This window comes from Erpetoichthys calabaricus, chromosome 2 (assembly GCF_900747795.2).
Source record: "Erpetoichthys calabaricus chromosome 2, fErpCal1.3, whole genome shotgun sequence".
NCBI lineage: Eukaryota > Metazoa > Chordata > Cladistia > Polypteriformes > Polypteridae > Erpetoichthys > Erpetoichthys calabaricus.
Window position 1 is genome coordinate 220713092 of NC_041395.2, and position 25199 is coordinate 220738290.

General features: G+C 39.7%; 1 long non-coding RNA gene across 1 annotated transcript in view; it reads right to left on the reverse strand.

Moving 5' to 3' along the window:
• Window positions 1–745: 745 nt before the first annotated feature.
• The window catches only part of LOC127526667 (uncharacterized), a 512438-nt gene continuing 487984 nt past the window's right edge, over window positions 746–25199 (reverse strand). Inside the window, exon 3 of the long non-coding RNA XR_007934087.1 lies at window positions 746–885. This is a non-coding gene — a long non-coding RNA (uncharacterized LOC127526667). The remainder of the gene's footprint in view (window positions 886–25199) is intronic.

The following is a 25199-nucleotide window of genomic DNA, read 5'->3' on the forward strand; positions in this document are numbered from 1 at the left end:
TCTGACAACCAATAACACACTGCCAGATGAAGCCGTTGCTGCATGAAGGGTTAACAGGTACAGCGATTTTAGCTGCAGTCTTCCCCCTTTTATTCTTTCTTGATCTGAGTGCCGCATTTGACACCATTGATCACAATATTCTTAGAAATCACCTTAGTCAATGGGTGGGCCTCTCTGGCAGTGTCTTAAATTGGTTTGAATCCTACCTGGCAGGGAGAAAATTCTTTGTTAGTTGTGGTAATTACAACTCAAAGATGCATGATATCCTATATGGTGTTCCACAAGGCTCTATCCTGGGTCCGCTGCTCTTCTCAATCTACATGCTTCTGTTAGGTCAGATTATCTCAGGGCACAACGTGAGCTACCACAGCTATGCTTATCAATAGCACCTGATGACCCTGACTCTCTTGATTCACTAACACAATGTCTTACTTGTATTTCTGAATGGATGAATAGTAATTTTGTCAAGCTAAATAAAGAGAAAACTGACATTTTAGTGATTGGCAATAATGGATACAATGAGGTTTTCAGAAATAAACTTGATGCATTAGGATTAAATGTCAAGACGGAGGTAAAAAGCTTAGGGGTAACTGTTGAATCTAACCTGTAATTTTAAATCGCAGATTAATCAGACCACTAGGACAGCATTTTTTCACTTAAGAAACATAGCAAAAGTTAGACCTCTTATATCATTGAAAGATGCTGAGAAATTAGTTCACGCTTTTGTTTTCAGTCGAATAGATTACTGTAGCGCACTCCTCTCAGGACTACCCAAAAAAGACATAAATCGTTTGCAACTAGTGCAGAATGCAGCTGCTAGAATCCTAACTAGGAAAAGAAAATCCGAGCACATTTCTCCAGTTTTGATGTCACTACACTGGTTACCTGTGTCATTCAGAATCGACTTTAAAATACTGCTTATTGTTTATAAAGCCTTAAATAATCTCGCTCCATCTTATATATCGGAATGTCTGACACCCTATATTCCAAATCGTAACCTTAGATCCTCAAATGAGTGTCTCCTTAGAATTCCAAGAGCAAAACTTAAAAGAAGTGGTGAGGTGGCCTTCTGCTGTTTTGCACCTAAAATCTGGAATAGCCTGCCAATAGGAATTCATCAGGCTAATACAGTGGAGCACTTTAAAAAACTGCTGAAAACACATTACTTTAACATGGCCTTCTCATAACTACATTTTAATTTAATCCTGATACTCTGTATATCCAATTCATTATAATAACTATTCATGGTGGCTCTAAAATCCATACTAACCCCTACTCTCTCTTCTGTTTCTTATTCCGGTTTCTTTGTGGTGGCGGCCTGCACCACCACCATCTACTCAAAGTATCATGATGTTCCAACATTGATGGATTAAAAGCCAGAAGTCTGCATGACCATCATCATCAAGTCCTTCCATAAGAACCCTAAATACAAAGAGGACTGTTTCATTTATGTGAGGTAGAAAGCCCAGAGGGGACTGGGCGGTCTCATGTTCTGGAATCCCTGCAGATTTTATTTTTTTCTCTCCAGCCATCTGGAGTTTTTTTTGTTTTTTCTGTCCTCCCTGGCCATCAGACCTTACTCTTATTCTATGTTGATTAATGTTGTCTTATTTTAATTTCTTACTTTGTCTTTTATTTTTCTTTTCTTCATTATGTAAAGCACTTTGAGCTACATTTTCTGTATGAAAATGTGATATATAAATAAATGTTGTTGTTGTTTTTTTCATGTCATGGTTCGTAAATATGTGACGTGAGACAGACAAGCTTCTCTTCTATTTGTGAGGATCAAAACATGCAGGTTCCTTATTGCTCAGCATTGCATTCTATGCATTTTCATTGGTTGTCAGCTCTCATACACACACAACCCACCACTACAACTAAAGACAAAATCAAACCTGTTTCATTTTATTGGAGCAACTCATAGGCTAGTTGGAATCAGGTATTCAGTACATCACATTAGGTGATCGGCAAGATAGAAGTGTGCTGCCGACTGCCTACGAGTCACTAAGATCACTAAGTAAATGTTCCCTACAACTGAAAATTGCTGGAAAAGTCATGTAATGTGATATGGTCTTAAGAAATAGTGAACAAGGTGCTGCCCCATCATCAAGACTGATAGACAGTACGTCTTGAATTTGAGTAAACGATCAGGGAAGCTGACATATCATGAGACACATGATGAAATATTAAAACAAAAAGATTGATATTTATTCAAACTCTATGATCCAAAAATGTAGTGAAGAAAATCGACAGAAGGTCATAGTCAGAAGGGCAAAAAATCGGGCTAAAGGGTATCTGTTAAGGACTAGCCAAAGGTAAATCCAAAAACAGAACTAAAACGGTCAAGTAAAAGCAATGAGATTCCACCAAACAAGAAACAGTAGGAAAGTTCAAAAGATGACTTTTGGGATGGCACAACAATACACTATGCTGGAGCCACTACACTGTCTGAACTCCCCCTTACAGTATGTGGCTGGCATGTAATGAGAATGGCAGAGCAACACAGTGAGGCAAAGGAAAGGGTTGGGGCGGAGCCTAATAGTAGACAGGGTTTATACAGGTAGACCTAGAAGTGCTACATTTGTAATCTCCCTGTAACCATCCCTCCCTTTTCAAGTCTCTGACTGCAAAGATTTTTTTTTTCATTTTGTTCTATTCAATTATTATGTAAAAAGGAATTATTTTACTATTTTTCAGTTGATCATTGGTTGCTGCTCCCTAATTGGGTTATTTTTATTATGATTCTACTCCATGTTCTGGCAGATCTCTCCCACAGAGCTGCATTTGGTGTCATACTGGCCAGATTATTTAAGGGTGAGTCACACATCAGGTAAATCCTCTGATCTTTATTTAAAATTAAAGGGAAGACTTCCTTATGAAAGAAAATCATTTCTTAAGCTGCTTATTTTAAGAGAATGTCAGCGTTTACCAGATTTACTTTTAAGTTTTGTTTGCCCTTTCAGTTGCACTCTCTGGTGAAATGAGTTATGTTACCATCTGATTGTTTCAGTCCATATTTTAAAGAAATCCTTGTCACTCACTTTACATTTTTAATGCATAGATTGTTTGCATTGAAAAGTCTAAATGGTCATGACTACTCTTGTACTCCTTTCGTTTAATCAATACACCTGTATTGTGTATTTTGTCCTCGGTAACATTCTGGAAAAGAAGAGTCACTGCAAGAGCAGCCACCATCCGATTTGATTTACAGTCTGATGTATTAACCACCAGGTCATAATAAATATATTATACTAGCTGTGGAAGCCCATGCTGTAAAAAGCATGGGGTCTTAGAAGCTATTGAAATCCTCAGAAAAAAAATTGAAATGTAGAGATGTCAGGTAATTGAAAGGAACTACTCTGGGTATCTCTCTCCTACGAGGTTTCGTTTTGCTGAAGTGCTCGCATCATTTGTGCATTAGCGGCTAAGCAACTGTCTTTCTTTGGAAGTTTTGTTTTGCCGACATGCTCACCTCACTTATATATTAGAGGCGGGAGGAAAAGTAAAAGGGATACCTGTTCTGTATTGAAATAAATGTAATAATGTTTGGCAGTATTCCTAGGCAGCAGGGGGTGCCACAGTGGGGTTTAGAGGTATCTTTGTACAAGTGGTTGCAGAAATCCTTAGTAAAAAAACTACTGTGCAGTTAACATAATTTCTGGCCTCAGTGTCTATTATTGAATATCTGCCTTAATCAGCCTCAAATTACTGGACATAATAATACTGTTTTGCCAATGTCCTCGCCTCACTTCTGTATTAGTGGATAAGCAAGTGACTCTCTCTTTGGATGTTTCGTGTTGCCAACATGCTGGCTTCACTTGCGTATCCTCGGAGGTGGAGCCCTTAGCCCAACTCCACCTCTCATTTTCAGGTCGTTCAGACAGACAGACACACACTTCCATGCGTAGATGTTTATATATAAGATGGGCAAAAAGGATAATAAACAGCTGCTATTATATATAGCTCCTTCCTTTAGTATCTGCCATCCTAAGTCACTTAAACTAATAGTGCAGTGGTTGGCATTTCTTTTTACAGCTATAGTTCAGGCAGAGTAAGTGACTAGCTCAGGCTATGTTCATACTACTACATTTTCATTTAAACATTTCTTTATTTTTGACTTTAATCCACACTATTCCAGGTTTTTTAACCCCCGAAAATGGAGACTTTTGAAAAAGTTCTCCAGATCAGCAGATTTAAAAAAATGCCTGCTCAGAGTTGTAGTGTAGATAGGTGAACATAAAGAGCTTTGAGACCACAGAATTGTGCTCTGATTGGTTCATGCTGATTATGTGGCACTTCCCTTATTGGATCCTGCTCATTATATTTTCTCAGCTGCTTTGCTTTTCTTATGCTTGTGTGTTTCTCACAATAACAATTCCACCTCATTGTCTGTCCAAACAGAACAATTTTGTTTTTTTTGTTTTCCATGTTTAGTGCAAAGGACACTTCCTCCTCCCATTTCTGCCAAAGTACATGTACAGTGTAGGTGAATAGCTCCGTTATATGCATTTCTTATCATATTAGTGCGGGCAGAGATAATGTGAAAACGCTAGTGTGGACAGTGTTTGAAAACTCCATAGTAGTGTGGATGTAGCCTTAGAATCTCACTGTGTCACACCTGTGTGTGAAAGAGGCATTCTCAGGACTGGTAAGTCAACTGTAATTCCACATCGAGTCAAGAGAGGGTGCTGTTATTCACTTCTTCTCCCCTTTCAGCTGCAAACTAGAAGCTTTAAAAGTTGACAATCCGTGAAGTCACTTCTGCTTCTGCACGTAGCTCCACCTCTTCAGGTGAGGAAATCAAATAAAGGCCTCAAGTACCTCTACTCCTCAGTCTGATGAATGGACCTGCATTTGAAAAGTTGTCTTACAAGCTTTGCTTATTATTTCTTTGTTTTTCAACAAATGATACAGATATCAGCGGTGGATGCCTCAAATCTTCATCTGTTTGTTGTCTTCTTTTTTACATGAGTCATTGGTAAGTGATTTGAGTAGGTAAGAAAAGCGCAATAAAAATGTAATTTGTTATTATTATTATTATGCTAAAAACAGCAGCCTTATGATTTATATATCAAAACCTTTGTTAGAAGTTGTGACGGTGCAGATTAGCCCCATGCTCACACTTCTCTTTGGAAGCCTCTTGAACCCACCGCCATTGAATGTCATAACCGTGATGATCCAGGCAAATGAGGAAACACACTCTTACAAAAAGGGGTAGATATACAAAGTGATTAGTGCATTTATTAATCATTCTCCTCCCCTTATCCTGTCTGGATCTTGCAGAAGAAGGAGACGCCGGCTGACAGGTGCAGTCAACCTTCAAATCTGGACTAGGATTCCCATTGCCATAGATCTAACTTACAGTCTACAGAAACACCTCATGTCGGGTCATTCCTACTCCCAAGTAAGAACTCAGTAGTAGCGCCCCATCCTACAGTCCCAAGGCTCACACCCGACCACCTGGCTCTAACTCTGTTCAGCACTGGCTCTCTCTCTTTCTCTATCTCTGTTTCTCTCTCTTTTACCTTTTAACCTCCATTCTCTCCTTCTCATCCTCCTCACAGGTGGCACAGTGGTAGTGCTGCTGCTTTGCAGTAAGGAGACTGTGGAAGATTGTGGATTCGCTTCCTGGTTCCTCCCTGTGTGGATAGCGCTTTGAGTACTGAGAAAAGCGCTATATAAATGTAATGAATTATTATTATTATTATTCTGTTCTTCATCTTTCTCTTTTCTCTCTTTGACCAGCCTATTATCCTCTTCCTCCTCTTCGTTACACACAGGCTCCTTTTAAACTCTGCTGTCTAATTGGGTACTGGTGTGACAAGCCACTTCCTCCAGTGCACAATTGAGGTGCCTGACCGATTTCCCCACCTCTGCACATGTATGCATGATTGGCCAAGTACCCCAATTAACACCCACACCCAGCTGGAGCCCCACACATGATTATTTACTTAAAACTTGTCTGATGCCACAGACCACACAAGTAGAATTTAAACACTGTAGAGGTAAGAATATAACACGTACTATTTTTATAGCAAATTTTATATTAATTATCATCCTACAGTGCTTTACAAATTTGTTCCATAACACAACTGTTCAGATGTACTTTTATAGTTGGAGAACAGACAGATTAGATAACATCAGTGTCACACAACAATTTTATGGTTTAAAGTTAATCCACAATATTCAGCAGGCTGCTTTGTACAGGCAAAATATAACAAAACATTTAGCAATATTTGAGATACCTGTCTAAATTAACCATCATCCTAAGGTACTTCATAAGCCCAGAGCTTATATGAATTATTTACAAATGCAGACGGGAAGGGTAGGTGACTCTCTCACTGCCGCACAGCGTTAGAAGCATACACTTATGGTTTACAGCCCAATGTGTTAGCCACTAGACCACATGCAGGCACTATGCAGAAGTTATGTTATGTTTCTGTAGTGAATCCATGAGAAGACACTTCAAAGTACAAAGCTGTAGCACTGTTGTTTACATCTGTCCTTAAATTTGCAGCATTTGCAGGAAACGTTAGCTCCCAAGGGCACACTATTAGACAGTAGTAACGTTTAAACTGTGGCTGCTCAAATGCAAATGCTTATCATTTCTTCCATTAACTTTCAAAGCTGGGGCTAGTATGCTGTGCTCTCCGTTGTTTACTGGCAAACAGACAATAAACATGCACACTTTATTTTATATAGTGACTTGCCATAATGAACAAACATCCCAAGGAACTTTCCTAATGAAGAACTTTAGAGTAAACACTTTCATATTAGGAGCACGGGCAGGTGAAGTGACACACACAGAGTGTACAGTACAGTCAAATGCCGATGTGTATATGGACATACGAGCTTTAGGGCTCTGAAATTTGCTTCTAGAGCTTTTTGCAGCTGCATTTTTTGCCCATGTAGATGTCAGTCTTCCTCCAGTTCAAGCAGATAAAGTTGGGTCTGCTGGTGTTAGTATGGGTATAGTCTACATTGGACTGGCATCTCTTCTAGGTCCGGTTCTACTGTGGTGTTTGACTCTTTTTGGACAAGTTCAGCCTCTCTGACCTTAAAGGATATTCATAGGTAAAGCTAAATGGATACAGCAGATGAAGTCAGCATCTAGTAGAACTCAAGCTTTGCCACCTTGGTTTCTTGAGCTCCCGATTTCTAACTCTTTCATCATTTAATATTGTCCTCTCGGTGCATATCTAATCAATGCATTTTTGCCTTTACAAACTGTCTCCCAGTTTGACTCATCCCAGCAGCACAACTGATTTGACCTTCTAAGATGTGGAACTCAACTGAAGGAATCATAAGCGTTGACATTTTCAAGAATCCAGGTCAGTCAATCATACATGCTTGTTTTATAGATTTTTATAAACATGTTCCAAACTTCAACATACCTGTAATGTACACTATAATAAATAACATTCACTTGCAAGCAAATGACGGCAATAGCTCCTTTATTCATTTTGGCCACAATTTCTAGTTCTGGTTTATATTTTTATTCTTTTTAATGGTTATTCTTTGGAACTGTTTGACACTCTGTGGAGGAAATCTTTAACGGCCTGCCAGGTTCAGCAGATATGTGGTACACTTTCTCCCTCACTGACACACTTTGCTACTATTACTAACTTTAATGAATGTTTGATGAGGAGGGTAACTTAATGCAACACCCTAAATATTAATACAGCATCGCATTACATTGCATGTCTCAGAGATTATTTACTGTGTCGGTATGAATTCAGCTCATTAAATATTAAAAATGCTAATTGTGAGGCATATTTAATGCACTGCATTAACGGTCCCTTGGTACTGGTCCTCAGTTTCAGTTGCAGTTCCCAGCTCCTTAATTGTCTGTTAGCCCAGAGGAAAGATACCTACAGGTGGGCTGTCCATCCTTCCTGTGTACATCCCGATTACATATCCAGATAAACAACGGGGTCTTAAGCAAGCTGGCTAGCTACACACACCAGGTAATGGAATATAACACTGTACTCGCGTATAAAAGCCGGACAGTGACACAGCGGGTATTAGCAGCAAAGCATTAATACCGGGCAGCTCTGTGAGCTTGTAAACTGAAATGGAGGCGCATCACTATTAAAATGCAGGCTGAACACTTAAAAAGGATCAGTTTCAAATATGTAGTCCAGTGTAGAGGGCAGTCATCAGCACAAGCCCAGAAATGAAACAACTACCAAGCGTAAGACCTGGCCAGCTCTAACCTGCATAGAGCACCAGGATTTGGAGATGATATCTGCTATACAGTAGCATTCCAGTATGACCAGCTGTACCAAAACACCTGTTGGTGAACTTTTGAATAAATTGCATAATGACTTGTGGTTATACAGGTGAAAAGCCGAACACACATAACACATTCAGCCATCCACTTTTGAACCCAATATTCAGTCCTGGGCCATGGGGCCTGTGTGTGTGTGTGTGTGTGTATTGTAACAAGGAAAACAAAAACAGAAAAATGGGGTTGGGGTCTAGAGGGAATCCTCATTTAATGGTTTATTTTGAGGGAGAAAATATAGCCTCAAGCATGAATATGCCATGGTCATTTCAGCATTTTGCTACATTCAAATTGAAAAATCTCTAGTGGCTCATTGCTCTGAATCCTTCCAAAGTGTGCAACTCCTGGTGGAATTTGCAGTTATATACTATAAGGGCTAGATGGGATGGGATTTCATCTTGTGGGGGAATGAAGTCAGTTGTCCTACAGGCTTTTCTCTTCCTCCAGTCTAAAGACAGAAAAGTTAGTGGGGGAGTCACTCTTAATTCCTTCCCTGTATTTTTCTGAGTACAACGCTCAGTATGTGTCATGCAGGGGGTACTCCTGAGCAATTTGCATCCCAGAAGGATGCCCAGACATGGGGAGAATACAATGGAAGGAAAATATATAAAATAAAACAAAATCAACAAAACTAAACCATGGACCTAATTAAACACAAAATCACCTTTCCACCTCCTCACCTTGCTACAGACCTCTAGGCACGGCCATCCCCAGGAGCATGGGGACCCACTATATTTATAATGCCTATTCATGTTTCCATTTTGCTGTCAAAACAGGGACCCCTGTGCAATACTTGGCCTGGGGGCCTATGATGCTGTTAAGACAGCCCTGCCTCTAGGCATGGCTTCCTCCTCCTCACCAAATGAGTCATTGTCTGTTCTTCTCTCCCAACTCTAAGCTCGCCTGTCTGAGGAATTTTTGCTTCTTTAATGCAGGGGCCCTTGACGACTTCCAGCTAGCTAGGAAATATTTCCAGATTAAAGCAAAGCCCCTGCGAGGCATGGAGCTGTCCCCTTAAAGGGTCAGGTGCACATAACAGTGAACAGAGTACAGCACTGGTCCATGCCAAGTTCTGGATGAGAAAAGCTTCACAATGAACCTCATCTTCCTGCATCCTTTTACAGGGATCGAACCTCGAATTTCAGCACCTAAGGCAAAGCCTCAGACATTGCGCCACTGCAGCTGGTTCGCTTACTTGACAGAGCATAGATCGGAGTATTATATCCAAAGCTCTGATCCGTAATCTGATTATTTGGGTGGTCATCTACCAAGTACTTCAAGCATTTCTCTTCTCTTTGCATTATTGACAGGAACTCTATAACATGTCTATGATCTGCTTCTCGCAACTGAGAGGGCATGGCAGATGTTTACTTACTGGCCGACCAACCACTAGCGTTACCTGGTAGGTAACCATCCAACTATTCAGAATGCGGTTCAGTACTATGACTATATACTCTGATCAGCACCTTATCAAGTAAGCAAACTAGCTGTTGTGGCACAACGTCTAAGGCCTCAGGCACTGATGTCCAAGGTTTGAACCCCTCCAGGGGAAGCAAAGGTCCATACACATGATGAGCCCCAATTAGGGAGAAACATAAACACATCCTGGTACTAAGGGTTCTCATCAAGCACAAATGCGAATATTGGCTGAGTTTCTTTGCAGCCTTTGACGATTTTTGTAAGGTTTTCGACCCAGTTGATTAAGCTGCTCTGTGAGACATCCTGAGACTTGGTGGAATCCCCTCAAGGTTGCTGGATATCATGGCCAGCCTGTACACTGATACTGTGAATGCTGTGCAGAGTGGAGACAGAACCTCTGCATTTTTCCTAGTTGTTTCATTGTTTCATTAGAGCCCCAATTAGGGAGAAACATGTGTCGTGTATTCTATAATGTTCTTGCTCCTACTCTGTTCAATGTTTGAATGGACTGGGTGTTGGGCAGGGTCGTGGGGTCCAGTGGCTGTAGGTTGGTGGAGAAATATTATTTGCTGATGAAGGAAATCTTCACAGAGTCAATGGAGGCTGTCAAGAGACTGACCTAGAAGTCTGAGTGTCTGGGCTTGCGAGTGTCCTGGATAAAAACTAAGATCCAGGCCTTTAATGAACTCTTGGACACAGCCATCACCAATGTGTCTGTCTGCGGAGAGAGTGTCGAACTTGTTGAGAGATTTACTTTCCTCGACAGCAACATTCATGTCTCTGGTGACTCTTCCTGTGAAGTCAGTAGCTGGATTGGGGAAGCATGGGCAGTCATGAGGTCCCTGGAAAAGGATGTGTGGCACTCCCTATATCTTTCCAAAAGGACAAAGGTTCAAGTCTTCAGAGTCCTGGTGCTTCCTGTTTTGCTATATGGTTGTGAGACATGGATGTTATCCGGTGACCTGAGACAATGACTGCACTCCTTCTGTACTGTGTCTTTTTGGAGAATCCTTGGGTACCGCTGGTTTGACTTTGTGTCGAATGAGCAGTTGCTCATGGAGTCGTGAATGACGCACATTATCTGTATGATGAAGTGTCAGTTATGGCACAATGGGCATGTGGCGCGAAGGTGATCTGGCTCACAGGATCCTCATTTTTGAGGACGTGAGCAGCTGGACAAGGCCAAGGGGACGCCCACGTAACACCTGTGTGGTCAATTTCTGGTATCTATCTATCTATCTATCTATCTATCTATCTATCTATCTATCTATCTATCTATCTATCTATCTATCTATCTATCTATCTATCTATCTATCTATCTATCTATCTATCATCAGGCTCAAAATGGGCTTTGACTGGTGCTTTATAAAAATATATTTATGAAATTCTTACTCTTTGATAACCCAAATACTTAACTTCATTTTGTTATAATAGAAAACACAAACCATCTTGCCAATTGTACTACTCACCCCCATATCTAGATAGATCCTTTTGGTACTTATTCCAGATTGTCAAAGCAATGTTGTCCATAGAACAGAACCTTCATATTCTTTACAGTAGTCTTCTGACATACAAGCTGTTCAGATTCATACGCAATGTCTGACATGTATTGAGATTTGGATCAAAGCACTGATATGTAGGACTTTGCCAGCTCTACAGGAGGCTTTGCACCATAATCCAAAAGGGTGTCCCCATTTCTTATTTGCCATATGCAAACCATTTAATCTATCTGTGCTCCAATTGCAAAAATAACCAAGTTAATAGTTTTACCATATATGTCTGGTTGTATAGAACTTTACCATGGTTCTATAAAAAAAGGAGCTATATAAAATATTGGCATTTAAACACAGCAGCTGGAATTCAGCATTGAAATAAAAGGCCTGGCTATCTTCATAGAGCCAAAAATGGAATTTCATTTTCAAAAATGAGGGTGTCCTTTATATATTGATGGAAGTGAATTGTACAACAGCTTATAATAAATACATGAGCCTCACATTAACATCTTGCACAGAGCATAGCCTTGACTGTTTGAGCTTCTGAAAGACAAATGAAAGCAAACCCCCACTTATTATACTATGCACTTATCCATAGAACAGGAATGGGAGACAAACCCCTAAACAGGGCTCCATGTTCCTATGGCTTTGAGGTTTTGCTTGTGTTTATGTTTTCAGTGGCCTGTCAGTTTAACTGGAATCAAGACTTTGTGTTTTTTGTTTCCCGATCAGGCCTCTCGAGAATAAATAAAGCCTCCAAGCTGAGCAAAGACTTTTAATGTTGCTGCTATTTTGTCTGCACATAACCCGTAGGCTACTACCGACTTAGGGAATGATTAAAAAAGATTTTTGAATATTAATTTATGGCCAAAACCTGCTTATCCCAGGCTTAACCTATTTATAGAAAATCCATCGTCTTTTTTATTCCAGTAATGACGAGTATTATTGTAGTTGCCTAACTTCCCAGCCTGCTGTTTTGTGTCCACAATAACCTTGAGTTTGATAAAAGCCTCCTGTGCCAGAATCAAGGTCACATTAGGTTACCATCTTTGACAAAATTGGAACGGACTGCCCCTCGAGCAGAGCTCCAAAGGCTCTTTTGTATCTGACTCAAAAACAATGCTGAGATTTTTAATAGAGACTTACCACATCAGGCACCTAATCCTTCCATGCCTTCAAAGACGCCAATGCAGTTGACAAAGCTGGCAACAGCAGACACAAGTATCATGCAGAGCTGGTGGTATCAGATTCCAAGAACATTCAGATTAGAAAAAAAATGTGTCAAGAAGAGAACTTACAATGCCTAAATAACAGAATCTGATATTTACTAGGATAACCCTATGGCCAGAAATTCATTAAAAACATTTTTGTTTGATAGTTAATTTTTTAGCATTATTTCATTGGCATTGTCACATTGCCATTTTTTTTGTGTCACCATTTACCCCACGTAGAAATGGGAAAAGAGTAAGAGGAAGAAGAAGACTTTTTTTAGTTGGTTCTACCATTTTGTTTTTTTTGTTTTTTTTTTTTTTTTGGATTTCAAGAGTACGGTCATTTTTGTGTGCCTGGTCACTTTAATAGGGCATGGCTGTTGCTATGAATAAGGCTTCCTGAAAGGACCATGATGGTTGGCAAGGTACCTCATCAACCCACCCGAGGAGATTCATCCTAAATCCACCAACTCCTCACTGCTAACTAACAGCTTTTAAACCTAGCCAGCTCAAAACAAGAAAAGCTGACAAAGCAAATAGAATGTCCCAAATTAAAGCCAAAAACTCCACAAGAACATGGATGGCTATTAACTCCCAGCTTGTGCACAAAAGGCCAAAGTAACCTTATAGAAAAACAAACAAACAAACAAATAAATAAATAAAATGTTCATGTCCAAAAATAGAAAAAAGACAAGGAAAAGCTCAAAAGAGCAAGGCAATCCAAGTGCAAACAAGTCCAAATCCATAATCAATATGCACATATCCAATGACAGAATCAAAGAAAGTCCAGAAAAATCTGAAAAAAATAATAATACTCAAAAATATTCTCCACCATTCTCCTACCTCTCTTTATATCATTGACTTTTGTCTCATTCGATCAAAAGACGGTTAGTGTCAGACTGGGCTGCTACCTGATGGACTATGCAGCACCAAATGGGGTGTTTTATGGCCAGGGCTTCCCAAGTAGCAATGTTGACCTGGCCTTTTTGAAGGTACATCTTCATGGTGTCTGTCTTTGAAACGCAACTTCAGGCTACCACAAGATTTTTGTCCTCAACTCATTTGAGAGTAGAACCTGTTTGGTAAGAAGGTTGTCAGGCATTCTAATACAGTAACCTCCCCAGCAGAGCTGATTCTGAAGAATTATGAATTCAATGCTGATTAGCATTGCCTCAGTAAGGACGCTGGTCTTGGTGTGCCGATCTTCTCAGTTGAGTCAGCGCTGGTGAAATCTCTCCTGAGTTTTCCAATGACAGTGTAAGTGACCAAGGTCTCGCTGTCATACAGAAGAGTAGTGACACAGCAGTGACACTTGTAGTCCATGATCTTGGAGTTCTTCTTGGGGTCATGGTTCTCAAAGACTTGATGACACAGTTTGCTGAAGGAAGCTAGGCGCTGATGCACAGGTGCCAACAGCTGGAATTACCTTCTTGAATTTCTTCTTCTTGTTCTTCTTTCAGCTGCTCCCATTAGGGGTTGCCACAGCGGATCATCTTTTCCATATCTTCCTGTCCTCTGCATCTTTTTCTGTTACATACATCACCTGCATGTACTCTCTCACCACATCCATAAACCTTCTCTTAGGTCTTCCTCTTTTCGTCTTACCTGGCAGCTCTATCCTTAGCATCCTTCTCCAAATATACTCAGCATCTCTCCTCTGCACATGTCCAAATTAACGCAAACCCCCCTCTCTGACTGTCTCCAAACCATCCACCATGAGCTGACCCTCTAATGTACTCATTTCTAATCCTATCCATCCTCGTCACATCCAATGCAAATCTTAGCATCTTTAACTCTGCCACCTCCGGCTCTGTCTTCTGCTTTCTGGTCATTGCCACTGTCTCCAACCCATATAACATAGCTGATCTCACTACCATCCTGTAGACCTTCCCTTTCACTGTTGCTGATACCTGTCTGTCACAAATTACTCCTGACACTCTTCTCCACCCATTCCACCCTGCCTGCACTCTCTTTTTCACCTTTCTTCCTTCTTGAGCACAGGTCATAAATAGTCATGAAACCAAGGTGGACTAGAGTAAATGAGGACACAAGACAGTAAGAGTAGGTGTGTCAAAAGTGCTCAGTGCACATGAACAAAATGTTCAAAAATGCAGTGTAATCTTCTTAAATAAATAAAAAAAACATAAATAAAACATACAACCAGTGCATTGTGAAGAGTTAAAATGATTAATAAAAAAGTTCCTTCAATAAAATTCAAGTATAAAATATCATACAGAACCTTTGGCAGCTCTGACCCCTTTCTCTGGCTCTCGTCCCAGACACCTCTGTCGATACCTGCTAGGACACTCGGAGCCAGACCTTCATCATCTTGCCATCAATATCAATATCAATATCAATAGCAATATCAATATACTGCAGGACCCCAGAGCAACCCACTGCTCCAACGTGCACTCCTCCATGGTGGTCAGTGGGGGTCACCCATTCTTGGAGGATCATTCCTCTTGCTCCCTCACCGTTCCTCTTACTCTTGCTCTGCTCTGCTTCCCTAGTAACACATTGGATCACTTTTCTGATTCTCTTTTTCTCTTCTTTCTCAATCTTTAGCCTAGGCAGGCTCCCTTTATTCACTAGTGGATTTTGCATCCTAATTACCATCTGAAATGCACTGTTCTTCTTATCTTAAAAGACATACTACCACGGACATGCTTGAAGTGGTGTGGTAAATTGTAACATACAGGTGGCATGGCAAGGGCCAAGAAAAAGTGGAAGAATAGAAGCTGATGGAGTAAGATTCATATAGGTAAACCACATATTTAGGACCTAGCTGATGTTGGATAAAATGACATGAAGAAAGTCATCATGGAGCTGACAATTTTGGATTTATTGAAAAAGGGCAGAAGAATGATTTTGACAAGAACAGTTTCTCCAGTCCAATGTTGCTCACCAATTCCTAGTCACCTGACTTTTAGAAAATATTTTCCATCAACGTGTGAAGGTCCCCAAAATACTACTTTTCACCTCACTATTTGGTCATTTTTCCCACATCTCAATAGTTCCTTGTGACAATAGGAAATCTTTTAAGGTTGTGTGGACTTAACCAGCTTCAATCTGTCTCCCTATGTTCTTGATAATGAACTTGCTTTAAAGTAATTATCCGAATCCCCCATACTACTTCTCTTCATAACTTTGAGCACTTTGTTCATGTCGCCTGCTAATCTCAGTTTGCATAAAATGAAAATATTTGACTCTGTCAATCTTTTCAGATAGCTCACATCTCACAATTCTGGAATCAACGTAGTCACCCCTCTCTGGAGTTTCTCTAGCACTGCTATGTATTTTTTGTAATATGATATGGAGATGTAAACTGTACACAGTTCTACAGATGAAGCTTTATCTCTATAAGTATTATCTCTTTTGACTACTCTGCACATATTGCACTATAACCTAACATCCTATTAGCCATCTTAATCACTTCTGCACACTCTCTGGATCTGCTGTGTCTATTAGGTCTTTTTCTTAGGGTGAACTTTTATTTTTTAGACATCTCTTTTCGTTTTCAAATGTATGTGTTACTTTGTGTATGTAACATTTATATTTATTTAGAATAAACTATCACATAACTGCCCATGTCTCAGTTCTGTTCAATTTCATCTGTTATGATTCTAAGGACTGTAGAATACTCACAGTTACAACTAGTTTTGTGCAATAAGCAAATGTAACCACTCGATATTTATTGTATATCTTATCCCAATCATTTACATTATCTATCTATCTATCTATCTATCTATCTATCTATCTATCTATCTATCTATCTATCTATCTATCTATCTATCTATCTATCTATCTATATTGGTAGGATATATTAGGCAGCAAGTGAAGAGTCAGTCCTTGAAGGTGATGTATTGGAAGCAGGAAAAATTGACAAGCATAAGAATCTGAATGGCTTTGACTAGAGCCTAATTGTGATGACTAGATGACTTGGGTCAGAGCATCTCTAAAATGGCAGGTCTTGTGGGGTGTTCCCGGTATGCATTCATTAGTACTCTCATTGATGTATGTGGGGAGCGAAGGCTGCCCTGTCCGGTCCAGTCCCACAGAAGAGCTATTGTAGCACAAATTGCTGAAAAACTTAATGCTGACCATGAGAGTAAGGTGTCAGAACACACAGTGAATCACAGCTTGTTGAGTATGGAACTGCCTGGAGAAGAGATGGCTGCAGAATGCGCTATGAGAAGAAGGCAAGCCAGTGGAAGCAGTGTGCTATTCTGGGCAATGTTCTGCTGGGAAACCTATGTTTGTGGTATTCATGTAGATGTTACTTTGACACATACCAACTACGTAAAGATTTTTGTAGACTATGTACATCCCTTAATGGCAATGCTATTCCCATTTCTCAGTTGCCTCTTTTGGCAGGATAATACTCCCTGCCATGCTGCAAAAAAAATTGTTCAGGAATATAACAAAGAGTTCAAGGTGTTGACTTGACCTCCATATTCCCCAGATCTCAATCTGATCAAGCATCTGTGGGATGTACTGGAATAACAAGTCTGATCCAAGGTGGCCTCCACCTTGCAGTTTTTAGGGCTTAAAGGATCTGCTGCTAATGTCTTGGTTCTAAGTAGCACAGGAAACCTTCCGAGGTCTTGTTGAGTTCATTGCCTCAACAGGTCACAGCTGTTTTGCCCACACAAGGGGGACAATTTTAGATGGGTGGTTTTAATGTTGTGGCTGATCAACACACACACACAAACACATGATGGACGCCACTTTTAACATCATCCAATTCTGTGAAAGTTCCTCTCACCATATCCCTATGTTTCCTGTGTTTAAGCTAATTTTGCACCCGTGAATTCTCTTGTCTGTTAGTTTGATCACTGATAATACTTTATAAACAATATTAAACGCATACATGATCAAGATCATAAAAGAACATTAATAGAGTAAGCAAAAGGATGAATAACAGAATGGATAGAATGAAGGAAGTGAGTCAGAACAATGAAAGGAGTTCAAATGAGCATGCACACAGGGAGAAGATCTGGCAGAAGATGAGGACCTGGCTAGATAAAATATCTAATCTTGAAAATTTAGGCCCAACAAGGCTACTCAGCTGATACAGTATAAACAGTATTCTTCAAATTAAATCTCAGTCAGTTAAGTCTTGGCGCCATACCCTTGGAGACATCATTTCCCAGCAACTCAGATTAGTGTTGCCCGCAAGACAAAATGCAGATAAACTGAATAGCAGGGACAGAAGATGACATACTGACTTTGTGCAGAACTGCTTGCAGACAATATGATTAAAAATTGTTTCTTTAGGAATGTAAGTGAACTGTCACATGACATTTTACTTTATAAACTGCATCAATAGGCAGTCTGCTGGAGATCAACTGTTCTTGAAGTCTCGGCTGCTTTGTGGTGCTCTGACTGCAACAGGACAAGGTTAACAGCATAATGTCCAGTATTCCGGAGCCAATACATTCATGTGCTCATGGATTACAAGTTGGCTCAAGGTAGTACATTTTTTATTTGAGAACGATTTTTAATATGTTTAACACAATGGAAAATAAAGTGAGTGAAGTGAATCAATTTACTAAGATGAATGGAATAACATAAATTGACTCAATAAAAAAGAATCAACACAGTCATCATTACTACTTGGCCACCCAGAGCTTGCAGGAGCTCAAAGTGGCTGCACTTTCATTGATTCAGATGGAAGTGATGTATCCTTAGAAGAAGGCTGAATTTGAATCTCAGATCTATAAGTGCACGTTTTTAAACTGTTGTGCTAAAATGCACTTGCAAATGACAAAAAAAGAAGGTTAAGCCTTTAACAAAAACTCCAGTTAAACCATTTAGGAATTTGTTATGCTATGGCCAGGCTTTCATCCTTGGTTCAGTTGTCTTATCCTTTTATTTATTCTTTTAGATGTCTTTTGATTATTATTTATAATGATGCTATTGAATATGTTTATGCTTTTATCAGTTTGTACTTTATTACTTTGTAAAACTGGTGTCAGTTGTGCTTGTTCAATGCTCATTAGTGTTTTATTTGTCTCGTAAATTAAAAAAAAGAAGTGTTTCCTTCTGCAAACTGTGAGGGTGTCACAAACAGCAACACAATTAGGGGATCTCCTGTCATCAGGCTTCGGGTGGCATACGTTTAAAGAAAATAGCAAGCATTTCAAAGGAGAGAGAAGAAATAAGGATGAATCAGTACTGACCAGGATCAACATCACAAGTGCTGCTATTATTTTACCAAAAGCAACAACATATCATCATTTTTCATCCTGTTGTAACTCTGAGAAAGACATTTTAGGACTTTTCATTTTTCACTACCCATGGACTGCTTTTTGGACTCACCAATGGGAGTGTTTTGGGGCCTGTTTTGGAATTGCCCCATTTGATTGAGCGGGGTTTTCTACTTTCATGATTACTTGGATTTTCTGTGGCTTCTGTCCATTTTTTATTCCGTGCAATTAGTCATTGTAAAACCCGCTATATCCTATCACAGGGTCTGCTGGAGCCTTTCCCAGCCAGCACAGGGTGCAAAGCAGGAACAAATCCCCGGGCAGGGCGCTGCACACACACACACACACACCAAGCACACACTAGGGACAATTTAGGATTGTCAATGCACCTAACCTGCTTGTCTTTGGACAGTGGGAGGAAACCAGATCACCCAGAGGAAACCCACGCAGACATGGGGAGAACATGTAAACTCCACGCAGGGAGGACCCGGGAACCCAGGTCTCCTTACTGCGAAGCAGAAGTGCTGCCACTGCACCACCATCCTTCTGTGCAATTATTATTTTTTTATTTACGTGTATATGTGGACATCTGTTCTTCGTGTTGTAATTATGTATGCTTTATAGTTAAGACAAAGGAGATCGGCGTTCAGTTCATTTTGACTTGTTTTCATCCATTGACTAGGGTGCTTGAGTGGAAGGTGGGTGAGACATTTAAAGGCAAGTATGGTTTGGCATGGCTGAGTATGGACATCACTCTACTTGTGTTACTTGCCATCATCTAAGTGTGAATGACGTTGTTACAACTTCATAACGAATGCTGTTTGTTTAGTATATATTTTTATTATTATTTCATTATTTTAATTATGTATTCATTCGTTCTTTATACTGTGTTCCTCATGCATTGAAGGGTGAACCTGGGGGGTGGGGGCCTCCTTGATACTGCTGTTGAATAACCAACTGAGGCTCAGAAATCTCACTTCTCCTCTGAAACACTAGTTACCTCCTACTTATGTTTGTTCTGCACTCCTTTCTTAGATTTGTGCATTGGTTTTTTTAAGTACATATTGTTTGATTCTCTAGTTTATGGACATTTGGCTCAGTTGAGAATCTTTTTCTTGGCGTTCTTTTTTTTTTAAGTTGACTGTTTTGAAACAAAATTTTAAATTAGCTATTTTCTGTGGTTTAAGATTTTGAAATAATTTTTTTAATAAAGCAAAGTGAACCCTGGTTTGTTCCCTAGGGCCACAGATTTTTACCAGGTTGTTTCTTCTCATTTTTAATCCTTGGTCTCCTTAAGTATATGAGAGCTCTAAATCTTGCTTACTCATGTTGGAGACCAGGCTTACAATGGATTGTTTGAGGCCTACCATATGTTTTTAGCTCTCATTGGAGACGTCAGACTCCAGTTTGGTTGACATAGCCTTATGTGAGTTTAGAGAGTCTAGAGTATCTAATGAGTCAGATATCTAGACTGACATAATCTAGCATTTGGTTTGTTGGAGCAAAACTGAAGCTTTGCGTTTAGTCAATTATCAACTTTGATACTGACTTTTTACCATTGAATTGTTTGGGTTCTTCCATCTCCCCAACACACTGACAAGGCAGATGTCAAAGGCAGTGACCATGGACAATGCAAAATCCCCTAAATGATATTTTTTTGGAACTATTTATTGGTTTTGACCTTAGCATTGGGAATTTTGATTTTATATTTTGCTAGCACCTACATCATTTAATGTCTGTCAAAAAAGTGACCCAGTGACAAGGTTTTTTTTTTTTAGTCAACTAGATCATGGCACAAGAAAATTTTATAGCGTGTCCATGTGTGCAAATCATTATGTTTGTCTGTCTGTTATGCATAAAACCACCACTAGAAGTTCACACATGAAAGTCAGAACACTCTTGCTGCCATCAGAAGAAGAAAAGAATGTCTAAGTGATGCATTAATTAGTGGTATGAAAATATGCATGACATGGGCTTTATAAGGTAGAGTGGTTGCATGTTGACCCATGTGGAGTAAATGAATGTATCAGTAAGACAATGCCAGCAATAACATTTGCAGGAAGGTTATGATACTCCTCTGAGAGAGATCGAGGAATAACAGCATGGAAGGAGTAGCAGATTACTGCATAAACTAACCCTAGCCCTAACCCTAACCTGTCATAATTTGGGGCTTTACGTGTTTATTTCAATTTTTGGATGTTTGGATGTTTTCCTTCATTAGAAATTGTTCTTTCACTTTTATTTATTTATTATCCACCATATTGTGCTGGTATTTTGCCTTGCAGGCATCACCATTCTGTGTGGCAGCAACTCTTTCATTTATAGAAACTATGGCACGCCCAGTAGTGTCTACACTTGTGACACAAAGGTGCCGCCTTTTTTAAGATGGTGGCACCATATGTTTATTATCTTAGCTTTGAGATAAATCACTCTTTGCTTCACAAATAATTTCTAGAGCTCATTTTGATAAGTTTTTATAGTGACTTACTGTCTTGAATGTTGCTTTTATTTTGAACCTGGCATTGCTAGTTATGACCTTGCCAGTTGTCTTGTCCTTGTCTGCTCGCTCTAATACATTTTTCCCAATCCCAATACTACCAAATAAAAGTGAACTTCCTACCTTGGAAATTCATCAAATTGTCCATCAGTTCTTCCATTTACCTTTAAACATGTTGTATCCTCCATAGATACCCAGGTAATGCATCAGACAATGGATTTATTCACAAAATCCATTATGAATTTCACAGTTGACTAACTGCCTTAACCATGGACTAGCCTTGGATCATCTTCTGTAAATTCTGCACACTCGGAAGTGATGATGATGGCTGTGCAATCAGACAACCTTATTAAATGGCACACCACCAATACACTGTAAGCATCATAATGTGGAACACTATTGCTGCTGAGGATACTTGATTGCACAATAAAATGTTGAGCCATCCTGTCACCCACTGTACTACATTTAGTGGCATGCCTGCCTGATGCCATTTTACAACAGAACATTAGCAAAGCTCACATGGAGGATGTCTACTGGAAATTATTGGATAGCATCTTATGAGCAAGCTTATGTGGGATATTCATAGATGATAAGTACAATATACTTCACATCTTCTGTGAACCATTGCCTTCTTTGAAGAAGCAGTTGCACAGTTCTGGGTTGGATGTGCCACCGCACACCATTTGACCCTTGACTGGACAATAAAATGTTCAGGGCATTGTGTCACCAACTGTACTGCCTTTAGTGGCAGGCTTGCCTGATGTCATTTTTGCAATAGAATATTAGTAAAGCTCACATGGCAGCTATTTGTTGGAAATTATTCTTCAGCACCTTCTGACCAAGCATGTGTGACATATTCTTAGATGATAACAACAACTCAACAACTTCTGTGAATTATTGCCTTCTTTGTAGAAGCAGTTGCATATTTCTGGGTAGGATGTGCCATTGCACACTATTTGGCCCTTGTATGACTCCATGTCGTTATGCCTGCAGTTATTCAATTTGCTGGACAAATAAAGCATTCATTTAGAATGTTCTGTAATCATATGTGAACTGTCTAATATAAACTGCACCTGAACAGTGTATTTTGTTAGTTTCAATATTATATTTATATATATATATATATATATATTTTTTTTTTAAAAGCTTTTGTAAGTTTAAATGTCATGCAAATACAGTTCAATATGAACATCAGACAGATTAATTCAAGAAAGCAACAAAGTAATTGTTATGTTGTATGTGTGTCTGACTAATGCCATATAAGCAGTTTTAGAAAAGTAAAACTGTTATTCTTTGGATAGAATAAACACAATCCTTTAGAAATGAGAATGTCTGGAGATGGGATAATAGGGTAGAAGGTGAAGAAGGTAGTATTTCAAGGGCAAAAGTTGAAGAGTGGGGCAGGCACAAAATCAAAAAAGCAGGGGCTTAGCATGTGGAATGAGAGCACATGTAACCCACAGCATAAAGAAAATCGAATCTGTGTCTTTAATCGGTGAGGCTCATCTTTCCAAGAGTCAGAAGTCAGTGGGCTTGGGCAGACAGTGCACAATGCGGGTGCCAGTGTCAATAACTCTGCCCTAATCGAGTAAGCGCCCAGGGACCTTTAATGAGCAGCGTAGACAGGGCCATCCGCTGGCTCTCAGGAGAGATAACGTTTACCATGCTGTTGGCTCAGGACGGCCGCAGCTCTTAGACATACTGACAGATCTTGACAATCAAGTGCTTAGGGCTGCTTAAAGCTGATGTGCTGCCAACGCAGAGTGAAAGTCATTTTAATTTGATTCCAGCGCTAAACACTCTGGGTGGCTGCGGCTTGGCCTGAGGATCTAGAAGACAGTAGAGTTGGAGATTTGTGGGGATTGTGAAGAATGCAGAGCAGACCTAGTAGATGAAGAGGCAAAGCATGCAGATGCAGAGGTGGCAGCATTCATGCTGAAGAGTGGCATATAAACTGTACGTTTAATTGATTACACAATTTTAACATTTGTGCTCAATGCTGCTCTCCTGAATTTCATCCGAGTATCTCCCAACCATCAAGTCTGAGTACAAAGACCTTTTTCATAGCTTTTAGATACCAGTGAATAGCTTGGTCGTTCAGTGGCTAGTGGTGTTGCCACCCAGTTCCAGCATCCTGGCTTTGGTCCCCGAGTCTACCTTTGTAGAGTCTCCCTATGTCACTGGGCATTCTGACATACTGGCACGCCATCTAAGATTGATTCCTGCATTGTACCTAAGGTGAAACCCTGAACAGGATAAGAAGGTTAGAAAATGGATAGATGGTTTTAAATCTTCTTAAAGCTTTTTGTCTACAAGAAAAATATTTTTGTGTTGTTGTCCATCTCTGCTCATCTCCCAGAGCTTTGCCACCTCGATGTTTGTTATAATCATGCAGTTTCTCTCTTTTATTGGGTCATTATTGTCATGAGCATTGAGTACAATGAAATTCTTACTTGCAAGTGTCAATCAATAAGCAACACGTCACTACTCTTTGTCACCATGATCAGTACCTTGAAACTTCTGGATTCCTTGCCAGGACGTATTTGCCATTAATAGAGAAATACAACAAGGTAATTTATAATAGACTTTACGGTGTGATTCTTCAGCCACTCTAAGTTTGACTAACTGAATATGAAAAAAAGCAGCCTTCTCCTTTCCCTATACTCCTCCATCAAGATTTACTGGCTTCCATAGTCGTATTTCTCATGCACCTCTTAGATTTTCATTCCCACATGAGCTGATGCTATTTTGCCATTTACAGCCTTAAAGACTAAACCAAATTCAATAAACAAATCAAACTTTACTTTATAAAGTGCCCTTCCACAGTTTCCAATAGCACATAGCATCATAGAGAACAAAACAAATAACTGCTTGAAAAGAAACATTGTACTCCATGACACCAGATATAGAAAACATATCAACCAGGCAGTAAATTCATGGGAGAAATCAATACAACAGATGGTAAAAAGTCATAGATTGAACGATATACAAAGTTTAAAAAGCTGGCATCAGTTTAGGCACACAATGGTGGTGATCTTTGAACCTGCACCCAAGGGACAAGGCAATGCAACTGCAGTGGCTGCCATTAGGTCAGGCTATGCTGCCTAGATGAATATATTGCAGTTGTCGTTGATAATGTACCATAATTAGCAGTGTGGCATAGTGATCCCCGCACTGCATGCCAAGTGACAGATTTGAGATCTGCAGTTATATATTCTGGATACTCATGTGAACAGTTACATTAATGCTACTGTATATACTTGTAAAACAATTTAGGTTGATGTTCACTACTGAAAGAAGCTGTAAGAAAAGCTTGGTTTTACTTATAAGAATCAAAATGATATCTGCAGATGCGGAGGCAGAAGTCCTGGCCATATGAGAATTTGTGCAGCAAGGTCTACCCGTGTAACTCTGTATGTGAGGTGTGGAGAGGACCGGAGTAATTCCATCAATCTGATTAAGTATTTCTGCTCAGGGTCATGATTTGTCTTGAAGGTATAAATGACTACTTGTAAAGTGACCATAAATTGCTAATTGCTCTCATAATTTACTTGTGAAATGACCCTCACACCTAAGCCATTGATTGGGGTCGTGTCATGCTAATGTTGCTCATATTGAGCGGCCACTCACTGATGCACAGCCGCAGCGAGATGCCTGGCCAACTTTCCAATTATAATCAGTTACCGAGTCACTAATTTAATAGTGGAGATGACCCAAAATTATCCTCTCATCTTCTGTTCTGTGGCCTTACAAGGTGAAGGAGCACTGTACCACTGGACCAAGACTAAGGGGTTACACTTGTGGATCTACTTTCATGGCAAACACCTCTTAATTTTGTGAGAGAAATGAATCCCTCCATTTTATGTATCTGATGCTTCTCATCTTAGAGTGCAGAAAACCAGAAGCTGTCATGGGCAGAAGGCAGGACTGGGCTCAGACACTTCGCAAGTCCTCCACTTACAAGTGTGAGAAAATTGGCTCAGACGTATCACTCCATAATATTTACAGGTAAGGCCTCATATACGAGGGACGTTCAAAAAGTTTCCATACTTTTTTTTAACTCTATTTATTAAGGATTTCAAA